This window comes from Oryx dammah, unplaced genomic scaffold (genome assembly GCF_014754425.2).
Source record: "Oryx dammah isolate SB20612 unplaced genomic scaffold, SCBI_Odam_1.1 HiC_scaffold_29, whole genome shotgun sequence".
Taxonomy (NCBI): Eukaryota; Metazoa; Chordata; class Mammalia; order Artiodactyla; family Bovidae; genus Oryx; species Oryx dammah.
In genome coordinates, this window is record NW_024070213.1 from 54,477,675 (window position 1) to 54,492,286 (window position 14,612).

The following is a 14,612-nucleotide window of genomic DNA, read 5'->3' on the forward strand; positions in this document are numbered from 1 at the left end:
AATTCTTGATTTTTTATCAGGTGTTTTTTATTTATTTTAGTTGTGGGGAACTTGGACTAGTGTGTATATCTGTGGCTGATTTAGAGTATGTGAAACTAGCAGAAAAGGATTTTACCACATATAGACTTGTCAAAAGCATATAAAGCTATTAATTTGAAGCTTGTTATTAACATATTCTCTGCTGAAAAAGAGCAATCAAGCAAATTTAATCTACTCATACAAAATTAACTCTGTCCCTTAAGTCATTTAACATAATGGGGTATTTCTTCTTGGGGGTATAAAACACTTTTGTTATTTTATAGAGATAAAAAAGGAAGACAGAAATAAGAATCTTATATTTATGATAACCTAGAATTATTGATATGTTTTATGTATTAAAAATATGAGTTAGATGATAGAGAACTTGATTTATGTTGAAGTGATACATATGAGACAAAGACTTCAGCAAGAGGATAGGACTTTCAGGTTACTTGGAGATTTAAGGTATATCAGAGACAAGAATGTTTATAAAACATCAATAACTGAGAGATGATGACTGGACATTAAAAAAAATAAACCAGTGATTTAAAATACAATTAAAATGATTATTTCATGAGGTAAGGGAAAAATACAAAGAGAAAGGAGAGCAAAAAGATGTATGTGATATATTTGGGAATCTAACATTCTAGTCATAGATGTTCTAGAAAGGGAAAATAAATAGAAGAAACAATAATAAAAACCAATTAAAGTAACATTTCCCTGAAATGAAGACAAATTTAAATCTTTCATTGAAAGTCAGAGAGTGTTGTTGACCTGAAAAGAATAAACTGCTAGTTATTTCTGTAGCAAAATGGGTTTATTTAGGATCAACAAAGTATTGGAATTTGGGGATGGACTTCCCTGGTGGCTCAGTCAGTAAAGAATCCGCCTGCAGTGCAAGAGACCTGGGTTTGAGCCCTGGTTTGGAAAGATCCCCCGGAGGAGGACATGGCAACCCACTCTAGCATTCTTGCCTGAGAATCCCCTAGGACAGAGGAACCTGGCAGACTTCAGTCCAAGGGGTTGCAAAGAGTTGGACACAACTGAGCCACTGAGCACAGAATAACCATGGTGAGATACACATTCAAGTCCCATACAGCAGAGAGAGGAGAACTCTTGAAGAGGTGAAAAGGAAACTGAGAGGTGTATAGTAAACAAGGTGTCCATTAAAGGAACTGAAATTTGGAAATATAGTGGATTTTCATTGGCTGAGCTCTTTTCAGGCAAGAAGAGGAAATGTTTTTTCCTTTTGGGCTGTATTATCATCAAAGGTCCATCTAGTCAAAGCTATGGTTTTTCCAGTAATCACGTATGGATGTGAGAGTTGAAGTATAAAGAAAGCTGAGTGCCGAAGAATTGATGGTTTTGAACTGTTGTGTTGGAGAAGACTCTTTGTCCCTTGGACTGCAAGGAGATCCAACCAGTCCACTTTAAAGGAAATCAGTCCTGAATATTTATTGCAAGGACTGATGCTGAGGCTGAAACTCCAGTACTTTGGCCACCTGAAGAACTGACTCATTTGAAAAGACCCTGATGCTGGAAGAGATTGAAGGCAGGAGAAAGGTATGACAGAGGATGAGATGGTTGGATGGCATCACCAATTCAATGACATGAGTTTGAGTAAACTCTGGGAGTTGGTGATGGTCAGGGAGGTCTGTTGTGCTGCCGTCCATGGGGTCACAAAGAGTTGGACATGACTGAGCGACTGAACTGATCATCATAGGGTATGAGAGCTCCCCCTTCTGGTCTCTTGTCTTTTCCAAATTAAGGGTTCTTAGTTTTTCAGTGTTAACAAAAACTATTGTGAGAAAAAACCTACACTCAGGTATATCCCAGTGAAATCTCTGAATTCTATGAACAGAATCATTTTGTAAGATTTTAGATTGCAAAAGCAGGTACTGTCTTTTCAGTCTAAAAGGAAAAAGAATCAAATTGACATTGTTCTTCCTGTCTGTAACAGTAGATGCTAAAAGATAGTGGGGCCATGTATTCTGAGTTCCACAGGAAAAATATTCTCTAGGTATTATATGCGTTCAACTTACAGGTCTAGTTATTTTTAATGGTACTGTGATATTGTGACTTGTAATGAGAAATTTTTATATATATGTTTGTTTTTTGTCCAGTTTCTGTGGGAGAGCTCCTAAAACCCTAGGAATTTCCTAAGAGATCAGAGCAATAAAGATATCTTTTGTGATGTTAATGAGGTGACTCTTAGACTGCACCTGAGGATAGGGGATGGTTACAAGGAGACCCAACCAAGTAGTCAGAGTTTAACTTTCAGTCCTATCTCTGTAACCTCAGAGAAGGGGAGAGGGGCTGGAGGAACCATCTCTCATGACCAGTGATTTAATCAATCATGTTTATGTAATGAAGCCTTCATAAAATCCCACAAAGGACTGAATTTAGAGAGCTTCCAGGTTGGTGAATATGGGGAGACTGGGGAGAGTGCTGTACCTGGAGAGAGCATGGAAATTCTATGTCCTTTCCCCTCTGTATCTCTTTAGCTGGCTGTTTCTGAGCTATATCCTTTTATTAAAACCAGTTATCTAGTAAGTGAAATGAGTTCTGAGTTCTGTGAACTGCTCCAGCAAATTAATTGCAGCCAAGGAGCGAGTTGTAGGAATGAACCTCTGACTTATAGCCAGTCGGTCAGAAGTATAGGTAACAACCCAGCCTGTGATCTCGTTTGTAGCTGGTTGGTCAGAAGCACAAGTAACAACCTGCGCTTTGGATTGGCACCTGTAGTGGAGGGCAGTCTTGAGGGACAGAGGTCTTCACTTGTGGAATATGATGCTATTTCTGGGTAGATAGTGTCAGAATTGAGCTGAATTAAGTTGAATTCTCAGACACCTTGCTGGTGTCCAAAAATTGTTTGGTATTGTGTAGGAAGTCTTCTTCCCCCTGCCTTCACATACATGGGACCTGGATGCAGGAACTTAAGAAAGGTACCAAGACAGACATTTCAGTCAAAATTCCTAAAGAAAGTTCTTTGGCCAAATGAGCTTGAATCAGAATAATATCTCAAGTAAAAGAAAGATTAATTTATATAACTGAAATAATTTAAAATTCTTATGAGGTATAAATCTTAGAATTTTTTTTCAGTTTCTATTACCACTGTGTTCTATATAAATTTTATTTTCTGGTGGATGAGCAACATGCTGTTTAATAATGTCTAATTCTAATTCTATGTGTTTTTACTTTCTATTATTAAAATAGTTACATTCAAACTATTAAGACTTATTTCTGCTCATTTTGTTTAAATAAAATCCATTGAAAAGTAACTACATAGTTGTAAAATAATGATGAATTTTCAGTCATTACATCTCTGTGGTCAGAATCCAAATCAAGAAAATAGAATTTTATTAGTACTCCAGAAACCCCAATTGTGCTGTATTCTAAAGTTACTATTCCCTCTAAAGGTAATTATTGTCTTGACTTCTAACACAACATATTAGCTTTCCTCATTTTGAACTTGTTCAGCTGGAACTTTTATATATGTCTTTTGTATAAAGTCTTTTATATATGACTTTTGAGAGCTCAGTTTAATGTTTGTAAAACTCATTCATTTGTGGAGAATAACAATAATATATTCCTTTTCATTGCTGTGTAGTATTCTGCTTTGTGAATATACTCCAGCTTATTTGTCTACAATTGATGGTTTGTCTTTTTGCTATTGTGAATAGTATTTGCTTGTACATGTCTTTTGATGCGTAAGTGCTAAGTTGCTTCAGTTGTGTCTGATTCTTTGTGAACCCATGGACCGTAGCCTGCCAGGCTCCTCTGTCCATGGAATTCTCTAGGCAAGAATACTGGAATGGGTTGCTGTGCCCTCCTCCAGGGGATCTTCTGAACCCAAGGATAGAACCCACATCTCTTATGTCTCCTGCATTGGCAGGCAAGTTCTTTACCACTAGCACCACCTAATTTTTTAACTGCTAGTCATAGGCTATTTGTATGTGAATTTTTAATAAATATTGTTAAATAACTTTTCAGTGTTTATACCAATTTACATTTCTACTAACAGCATATGAAAATTCCAGTTGCTTCACATCCTTGCTAACAGTTTTCATTTTACTCATTCTGGTAGATATACAGTGATATTTCATTGTGATATTAATTTGTGTTTTTTGGGATGACTAATAAAGTTGAGCAACTCTGTGTGTGTGTGTGTGTGTGTGAGAGAGAGAGAGAGAGAGAGAGAAGAGACTTGTAAGCAAACATGTAAAGAACTCCTAAAAATCAATTTAAAAAAATTTTAATGGCACACAACCCAACACAAAATGGACAAATATTGAACAGTGTGTGTACTAAATACACACTACACACGCACTGATTTAGGTCTTCATTTTTGTTGGTCTTGTCTGTTTGAAAATCTCATTCTCATGTTACATTCAAAGCTTTCTGCCTTTGTGTGAGCAGTTTGGTGTGGAGGGGAATATGGAGATAGCACTCACACTTATTACCTCACCTTCCTATTCCCTCTGCCCCTGAATCCCTTCTTCACTTTGCTAGGAGGAAGGCAAAGGCCAAAAGATGTCTTCTTATAGTAATACAATGTGATAGCCCATGGCAAGATTTATGACCCTTTTTCCCTTGTCCTTACTCGTAAATTGATTTGTCCATATCTTTCCACAGATAAATACTGCCACACCCAGGAGGTAGCCTCAGTCTGTATTTCTTTCAGTTCAGTTCAGTTGCACAGTCGTGTCTGACTCTTTGTGAACTCATGGACTGCAGCACACCAGGCTTCCCTGTCCATCACCAACTCCTGGAGCTTTCTCAAACTCATGTCCATCTAGTAGGTGATGCCATTCAACCATCTCATCTTTTTGTCATCCCCTTCTCCTCCTAGCTTCAATCTTTCCCAGCATCAGGGTCTTTCCCAGTGAGCCAATTCTTCGCATGAGGTGGCCAAAGTATTGGAGCCTCAGCTTCAGCATCAGTCCTTCCAATGAATATTCAGTATCGATTTCCTTTACAATTGATTGGTTTGATCTCCTTGCAGTCCAAGGGGCTCTCAAGAGTTTTCTCCAACACCACAGTTCAAAAGCATCAATTCTTTGGTGCTCAGCTTTCTTTATGATCCAACTCTCATATCCATACATGACTACTGGAAAAACCATAGCTTTGACTAGACGGACCTTTCTTGGCAAAGTAATGTCTCTGCTTTTTAATACTCTGTCTAGGTTTGTCATAGCTTTTCTTCCAAGGAGCAAGCGTCTTTTAATTTCATGGCTGCAGTCACCATCTGCAGTGATTTTGGAGTCCAAGAAAATAAGCTGTCACTGTCCATTGTTTCAGGGCTTCCCTGATAACTCAGTTGGTAAAGAATCCGCCTGCAATGCAGGACTGCCTGCAATGCAGCAGACCCCGGTTCAATTCCTGAGTTGGGAAGATCTGCTGGAGAAGGGATGGGCTACCCAATCCAGTATTCCTGGGATTCCCTTGTCGCTCAGCTGATAAAGAACCCACATACAATGCAGGAGACCTGGGTTTGATTCCTGGGTTGTGAAGATCTCCTGGAGAAGGGAAAGGCTACCCACTCCAGTATTCTGGCCTAAAGAATTGTTTCCCCATCTATTTGCCATGAAGTGATGGCACCAGATGTCATGGTCTTAGTTTTCTGAATGTTGAGTTTTAAGCCAGCTTTTTCACTCTCCTCTTTGACTTTCATCAAGAAGCTCTTTATTTCCTCTTTGCTCTTTGTCATAAGGGTGGTGTCATCTGCATATCTGAGGTTATTGGTATTTCTTCTGGCAATCTTGATTCCAGCTTGTGCTTCATCCAGCCTGACATTTCACATGATGTACTCTGCATATAAGTTAAATAAGCAGGGTGGCAATATACAGCCTTCTCGTACTCCTTTCCCAGTTTTGAACCAGTCTGTTCAAAATTCATGACTGAAGTGATTGAGCACATCCCCTATGTTGTGTGATCGAGTAGCCATTGTCCACATGAGGCTGTCAAGCACTTGAAATATGGCTAGTTCTATTGCAGTGTGCTATAATGTAAAATAGACACTGATTTTGAAAGCAGTGCAAAAAGTGTAAAAATCCGTCAATAATTTTTACATCAATTACATGTTGAAATGCTGTTTGGATATTCTCAGTTAAATAAAATATACAAAAATTAATCTTTAAAAAAATCTTTGTAATTTGGCTACTAGAACATTTAAATTTACATGTATGGCTCACATTATTCCAGATTCATTATACCCATATGATGCCGGGGTCCAGCCCTGGTGGATCCAGGGTGATTCGAAGCGGGGACAATGTAGGCGAGGAAAAAACTTATTTATTTATTAATATAAGATTAGATTAGGAAGAAATAGTGTAGTAGGAAAATTAAGTGGAGAAAAGAGGCTGAATAACTTGGTTTACATGGAGAGCTAATAAAGTTCCAGACAAGGAGCTTGCACCATCTACGTTAGGCCACCGGCATCCTCTTGAATAGCAGGGGGTGCCCCACCTTGGGCTCCCTCTCGCGTGGACCTTATAAGCCGGGGCAAGTAAGTAGACATGGCTAGCCTCCACGCCCCGGATGGGAATTCAGCCTGAAATTAGAGTAAAGAGGAGACACGGGGAAATCAGTCCTTCCAATGACTTGCCCAGCCTCTATTGTCTAGAAAGGCCTTTTATACCTTTTTGATTGTACATAGAGATCAATGGGTAATACAAAATTATGCAGCGTTAGCAGCCCAGACTCTTATCAAAACCAGGCTTTTCTCTCTGCATACCTGTCTTAGGTAATTTACATCATCTTCTGGCCAAAAGGGCCAATTAACATTTTACAACGTTTTTTCTGATAAGGGTTTGTCAACCAGAAGACTTATTTGTGTTGATCTTCCCAAAGTCTGGTGCCACTCTCAGAAAGCACTAAATAAAGTTACATTCTTACATAGCAAAGATACAGCAATTTATAACAAGTAAAAGGAGTACAGTGATTTATAACAAAAGAAAAGTAATTAACTCAAAAGTCTAGTGTTGCTAACATCAAAACTATTATATGTCTTTTTCCATATCCCATTTACATTGATTAACATCCTCCCAGGTGCCTAAAAGATAAAGAATATGGAGGCCTGGCAGCAATCATTGAGTCAACAGTGAAATCCTGTCACTAATATGATCTTTAGCTCTTTAGAAAAAGGCTCTGTATCTTTAAGATGCTTTAAGCTTTGTGCCTCTCGCGGTTGGGGGCTGTAAGCAATTCACAAGCTGTAAGAGGTCTGGGGGAACCTGTTAGGCAAGTTAGAGAGCTGTCAGAGGGGGTTTTAAGCTGAGACATTCTTTTGCAGGAGACTGAAGCCCTGAATTAACTTTTACCAGTGAGTGTCAGAAGAGTGGAAAAGTACAATACAATAAGGCAGGCAGATTCTTATTTTTGGGGTACATGCTCAGGAAATACCAGGGGGAAACCCTGAGGCCTGATTCACCTCTGCCCATCAGGCCTCTGCTGCATGACCTTGTCACAGGTGGGATTCCTCATGCTGGCTCCCGGCAATATGAGACATTTTAACCAATGATAATAAAATTACATCATCACTATGTAGATGAGAACTTAACTTAGAGCATGTGTACATGTCCAGTTCATCCAAAGGTGGAAGCAAACTATTAAGATACAAATTGAAAATGAGTTCTTTGTTTTCTGTGCCTGAAAATTATCTGGTATATAAGAAGACCATTGCTACATACTCTGACCAAGCTTGAGGCATTCAGTGCACATTCTGTACGTTTTCATATCTGGAACCTTGGTGTGATCTCAAGTGTCTAGAGTCAGGTAAGAATCAAGAAAAGCTGTAAGTTTTATGTGCTCCTTGAGGATTTGTCCCATAGGTTGGTAGAGGGTATAATGATGATCAATTTGTGGAGTAGCTGTGTTTAAGTCTTATTTGCTATACATGAGAATATTGGCCTGAGAAACTCAGACTTTATTTAGTTTATTTAGGTATAATGTTAAATATGTGAGAGCTTAGGGAACACAGTATTCTCACTAATGAACATCCAGGTTATTTAAAACTTCTGTGGAAAACCTATTTGTTTATATTCTGAAACATATTAATCCAATTTGAAATATTAGTACAAATAGTACAACAACAGAAATTAAATCTTTGGTAATTGGGGCTCTCTTATTGTCTCAGACCATTCATTGTGGGCACAAATTCTCACATAGAGAATTGAAAACATAGATAAGTCTGTATCAGAGATGGAATTGAGTGTGTATTAGACTAAGACCAAAGACCTATACATTTCCTTTTTTGGGGGAATAAATATGTAATAATATTAAAATAGGTAGCAAAATTTTAAATTAAGGTTTTAGTTGGGAGGTCTGGGCTTATTTATAATCTTTCAAATGTTTGTAGATGTTCTATGGGTATGTAGATATATGCCTAAGGCAGTCAAATATATTTATATGTATGCTAAATTTCTATTCTAAACATCCTTGTTTAAAAAAAGATGTATCCACATTTATTCTGTTTAGGAAAGAAGATAGGCACTGGATATGTTTTCCCCATGCTCCTATTATAATTAATTCCTTTTTTAAAATAGTGAGGAACTGAGAGGGTATAGGTAAATGAAATCTACAGACCTTTAATCTTATTTTAGTTATAAATACGAGTATCTTCCCCTACTAAATATTTATAAGGTCTAATAACATGGAGGAAATTTGAAAATAATTTAAGTTAATTTACAGTATTTTCTCATTTCTTTTCTATTCTTTGCCAAAGGTATTCCTGGGCAACATAGTGTGCTAGTCAGCTTTAACTGAAACTTGACTTTCCCCAAGGGACACCAGTACCCTTGCAGTTCTCTCTAATGAAGATATCTCATCATCCATGCATTTCACTCATGCATGTAGAAACCTCAGTCATTCTTTGGCTCTTATCCTATTCATATGGGTACCACATTCATTAGGTTTTATTTTAGGCATATTGATATCTGCTAGAATTTCCTACCTCTTCTCTACCTCTGTATCTCCACTAGTTCCAATTTTTTTTGTTTCTTCCCCAGATTGTTAAAAAGACTGCTAACTTGACTCCCTAAAAGCAATTTGTTCACTTTCTTCACTTTTCTGTCACAAGAGCTCTCCTATAACACTGACCCAACCCCGAAACATGCTTCAGTTCAGTTCAGTTGCTCAGTTGTGTCCAACTCTTTGTGACCCCATGAATTGCAGCACGCCAGGCCTCCCTGTCCATCACCAACTCCCGGAGTTCACCCAGACTCCCGTCCATCGAGTCAGTGATGCCATCCAGCCATCTCATCCTCTGTCGTCCCCTTCTCTTCCTGCCCCCAATCCCTCCCAGCATCAGAGTCTTTTCCAATGAATCAACTCTTCGCATGAGGTGGCCAAAGTACTGGAGTTTCAGCTTTAGCATCATTCCTTCCAAAGAAATCCCAGGGTTGATCTCCTTCAGAATGGATTGGTTGGATCTCCTTTCAACAAGGAAAGGTTTGGATTGGTTGAGTCTCCAAGGGACTCTCAAGAGTCTTCTCCAACACCACAGTTCAAACGCATCAATTCTTCGGTACTCAGCCTTCTTCACAGTCCAACTCTCATTTCTTTCTGGTAACCTCTTGGTCCAAGTTGCTTAGAATAGACTAAGCTATTTGGCATGTTATAAGGCTCTTCACAATCTGGAACAAACATATCTTTTCTCCCTCATATTTTATTGTTTATGAAAATTTTTCCATGAAAAATAACTTGATAATTTTGACTATTAAAGCAATTCAGAGGTGATTATTTTTGCATGCATTTTTCTATGTTAATGTAAATATTTATCATCAGTACAATGGTAATGATAACAGTCTCTGTCTTATAGTTATGTGGATATAAATGAGTTAATGTAGGTAAAATATTTAGGGCATTGACTCACACAATATTATGCAACTTGTTTTTTTTTCATTTAATATGTTTTCAAGGTCAATATATATAGGTCAAACATTTGTTTTAACAGTTGCATAATCCATGGTGTAGATGAATCCTGATTAATTTTTCCCTTTTTTATGAGCTATCTCTTCTTTACTTTTAAAACTGTACATATTTTTGTGCCTGTAGTCTTCATATTAATACTTTTTTTCCACAGATATGTAGAGAAATTTGCAGGAAAAAACTGTGAAGTGAAGGAATTATGGGATCTACTGCCACCAATTATAAATAACACTAAAAAATCTGATTGTAGTGCCAGAATAGAGAAATTGCTTACTACAAGAGAACCCCTAAAATAGATCAGCAGTACATATAGGCATACCTTCAAGATATTGTGAGCTTTGTTCCAGACCACTGCAATAAAGCAAATATTACAATAAAGTGAGTCACATGGATATTTTTGTTTCCCAGTACATACAGAAGTTATGTTTATACCATGCTGTAGTCTGTTAAATGTATAGTACCATTATGTTAAAAAAGCTGTGGACATACTTTAGTTAAAACATACTTTATTTTTAGTAAATGATAACCATCTGAGCTTATAGCAAGTTGTAATCTTTTGGCTGGTGGAAAGTCTTGCCTTGATGTTGATAGCTGCTGACTGATCTGGGTGGTGGTTTGCTGAAGGTTGAGGTGGCTGTGGCAATTTCATAAAATAACACAACAATGAAGTTTGCCCTATCTATTAATTCCTTCTATGAATGATTTCTTTGTAGCAGGAGGTGTTGTTTCAAAGCATTTTATACACATCAGAGCCTCTTTCAATATAGAAGTCAATCCTCTCAAACCCTGTTGCTGCTTCATTAAGTTTTTGTGGTATTCTAAATTCTTTGAAGATTTTTAACACTCTTCAGAGTGCCTTTATCAGAATAGATTCTATCTCAAGAAACCGCTTCTTTTGCTCATTCACAAGAACCAACTCCTTACATGCTCAAAGTCTATCATGAGATTGCAGCAATTTGGTCATCTCTTTGGGCTCCACTTTTAGTTCCCTTGCTATTTCCACCACATTTGCAGTTACTTCATCACTGAAGTATGAGTATAAAGTATAAGGCCCTCAAAGACATCCATGAGGGTTGAAGTCAACTGCTTCCAAACTCCTGTTAGTGTTGATATTTTTACTTTATTCCATCAATCACAAATGACCTTAATGGCATCCAGAAGGGTAAATTGTTTTCAGAAGGTTTTCATTTGACTTTGTCCAGATCCATCAGAGGAATCATTATCTATGACAGCTACAGCATTACAAAATGTATCTTAAATAGTAAGACTTAAAAATTAAAATCACTCCTTGATCTGTGGGCTACAAAATGGATGTTGTGTTGGCAGATGTGAAAACAACATTAATCTCATTGTATATCTCCATCAGAGGTCTTGGGTGACCAGATGTATTGTCATTGAGCAGTAATATTTGGAAGGAGTATTTTTCCTGAGTAATGAGTGGGCTTAAAATATTCAGCAAACCTTGTTGTAAACAGATGTGCTGTCATCCAGGCTTGTTCCATTTATAGAGCATAGAGGAGATTTAGCATAATTCTTAAGGGCCCTAGGATTTTCAGAATTATGAATTTATTTTTAATTAATTGATTTATTTTTAAAATTGAAGTATTGTTGATTTACAATTGCCTTCAATTTTGTCACCAGCTACGTTAGCTCCTAACAAGAGAGTCAGTCTGTCCTTTGAATCTTTGAAGCCAGACTCTGACTTCTCTCTAGCTATGAAAGTTTTAGATGGCATTGTATTCTAATGTAAGGCTGTTTTGTCTACATCAAAAAATCTGTTGTTTACCATGCTTCCCGTGTGGCCCAGTGGGTAAAGAATCCACCTGCCATGCGGGAGACCTGGATTTGATCCCTGGATTGGGAAAATGCCCTGGAGAAGGAAAAGGCTACCTACTCACTCCAGTATTCTGGCCTGGAGAATTCCATGGACTGTATAGTCCATGGGGTCACAAAGAGTTGGACACGACTGAGCTACTTTCACTATCACTGTGGCCATGTTATTTAGTTATTTTAATTATCTTCTGGATAACTTGCTGTAGCTTCTACATTAGCACTTGCTTCATCTTGCACTTTTATGTGATGTGCTTTTATATGATTCTTTCTTTAAATTGTAGTTTTTGAGTGGCAGTGCTGGCCTTGACTGTAGTTGTGAGTCCTAACAATGCCCAAGTTGTCATAGTTACCTTGGCCAGGGGTATCAAGCAGTTGATGGTGCAGGAGGCATTGCTGACAATCTTGAGAGAGTTGACATACTTCTCATAGTTTATGCCCATCACAAACATGGGGGCATGTGGAATCCTCCTGGAGCAAGGCTCAAACCCATGTCCCCTACATTGGCAGGTATATTCTTAACTTCTGGACCACCAGGAAAGTCCTGTTCTTGATCTTAAGGGAAATGTATTCAATCTTTTGTCATTAAGATGATTTTAGCTATAACATTTTTGTAGATATCTTTTATCAGTTCAGTTCAGTTCAATCGCTCAGTCATGTCCAACTCTTTATAACCCCATGGACTGCAGCACACCAGGCTTCCCTATCCATCACCAACTCCTGGAACTTGCTCAAACTCATGTCCATTAAGTTGGTGATGCCATCCAACCATCTCAACCTCTGTCATTCCCTTCTCCTCCTGCCTTCAATCTTTCCCAGCATCAGGGTCTTTTCCAAGGAGTCAGTTCTTCACATCAGGCAGCCAAAGTTCAGCTTCAGCATCAGTCCTTCCAATGAATATTCAGGACTGACTTCCTTTAGAATGGACTGGTTGGATCTCCTTGCAGTCCAAGGGGCTCTCAAGAGTATTCTCCAACACCCCTGTTCAAAGCCATCAATTCTTTGACACTCAGCTTTCTTTATAGTCCAACTCCCACATCCATACATGACTACTGGAAAATCATAGCTTTGACTAGATGGACCTTTGTCAGCAAAGTAATGTCTCTCCTTTTGAATATACTATCTAGGTTGGTCATAACTTTTCTTCCAAGGAGCAAGCATCTTTTAATTTCATGGCTGCAGTCACCACCTGCAGCGATTTTGAAGCCCTCTAAAGTAAAGTCTCTCACTGTTTCCATTATTTCCCCATCTATTTGCCATGAAATGATAGGACTGGGTGCCATGATCTTTGTTTTTTGAATGTTGAGCTTTAAGCCAACTTTTTCACTCTCCTCTTTCACTTTCATCAAGAGGCTCTTTAGTTCTTCTTCGCTTTCTGCCATAAGGGTGATGTCATCTGCACATCTGAGGTTATTGATATTTCTCCCGACAATCTTGATTCCATCTTGTGCTTCATCCAGCCTGGCATTTCACACGATGTACTCTGCATATAAGTTAAATAAGCAGAATGACAAAAATTAAAGATTTACTGAGCATGGCCCTACTTATCAGAACAAGACCCAGTTTCCTCCACAGTCAGTCTCTCCCAACAGGAAGCTTCCCAAAGCCTCTTTTCCTTATCCATCAAAGGGCAGACAGAATGAAAACCGCAATTACAGAAAACTAATCAACTGATTGCATGGACCACAGCCTTTTCTAACAGTGAAACTATGAGCCATGCCGTGTAGGGCCACCCAAGACGGACAGGTCATGCTGGAGATTTCTAAAAAAACGTGGTCCACTGGAGAAGGGGATGGCAAACCACTTCAGTATACTTGCCTTGAGAACCACATGAATAATATGAAAAGGCAAAAAGATGTCTTTTATAAGTTGATTAAATTTCTTTCTATTCCAGTTTACTAACAGTTTTTGTTAGGAATTGATGTTGGAGTTTGGCAAATATTACTTCCATATTTGTTGAGATAATCAAGATTTTTCTTTTTTAGTTTGTTAATATAGTAATTTATGAATGTTAAATTTGCATTCCTGAAATAAACTCCATTTCATCATGGTGTAATATTGTTTTTATGTATTGTTGGATTCAACTTCCTAGAATTTTGCTGTAAATTTTTGCATCTATATTCATGAGTGATATATTAATCTGTAGTTCTTTTTTGTCATGTTTTTGATCTCATAGAATGTTAGGCATTATTTGTGCCTCTTCAACATTTTGTAATGCTTTTGTAGAATTGATATTATTTCTTTTTTAAATACCTGGCATAATTTCCCACTGAAGCCATTTAAACTTGGAGGGTTTTTTGTTTGTTTGTTTTGTGAGGAATGTTTGTAATTACAAGTTCACATTCAGTTTCTTTAATAGATGTAGGGCTATCAGGGTATACATTTTTAAAAAAGATTATTTTTGGTAGTTTTCAAGAAGCTTGCCCATTTCATCTAAGTTTTCTAATTTGTTGATATAATGTTATTAAAAATATTCTCCTGATGTTCATATCTTTAGGATATATAGTGATACTACTTCTCTGCCTCTGATTTGATAATTTATATCTTCTATTTTTATCCTTAACAGTTTACCTATAGGTTTTTAAATTTATAGCATATTTTTTAAAAATCACCTTTTGATTTCTTGATTTCCTCTATTGTTAGCCTATTTTTTATTTCATTGTTTTCCTTTCTTCTGCTTACTTTGGAGTAAAATACTCTTCTTATTTTTTAAAGTGGAAGCTGAGATCATCAATTTAGAACCTCTCTCTGATCTATTAGTGTCATTTTAATACTATAAATTTTCCTTTAGATATTTAGTTGCATCCCAAAAGTTTTGATATTTTGTGTTTTCT

General features: G+C 37.5%; 1 protein-coding gene across 7 annotated transcripts in view; it reads left to right on the forward strand.

Annotated features, from left to right (window-relative positions):
- Nucleotides 1-14,612, forward strand: part of ANKS1B (ankyrin repeat and sterile alpha motif domain containing 1B) — a 1,164,007-nt gene that overhangs the window by 139,004 nt on the left and 1,010,391 nt on the right. The gene's annotated exons all lie outside the window — the stretch shown is intronic.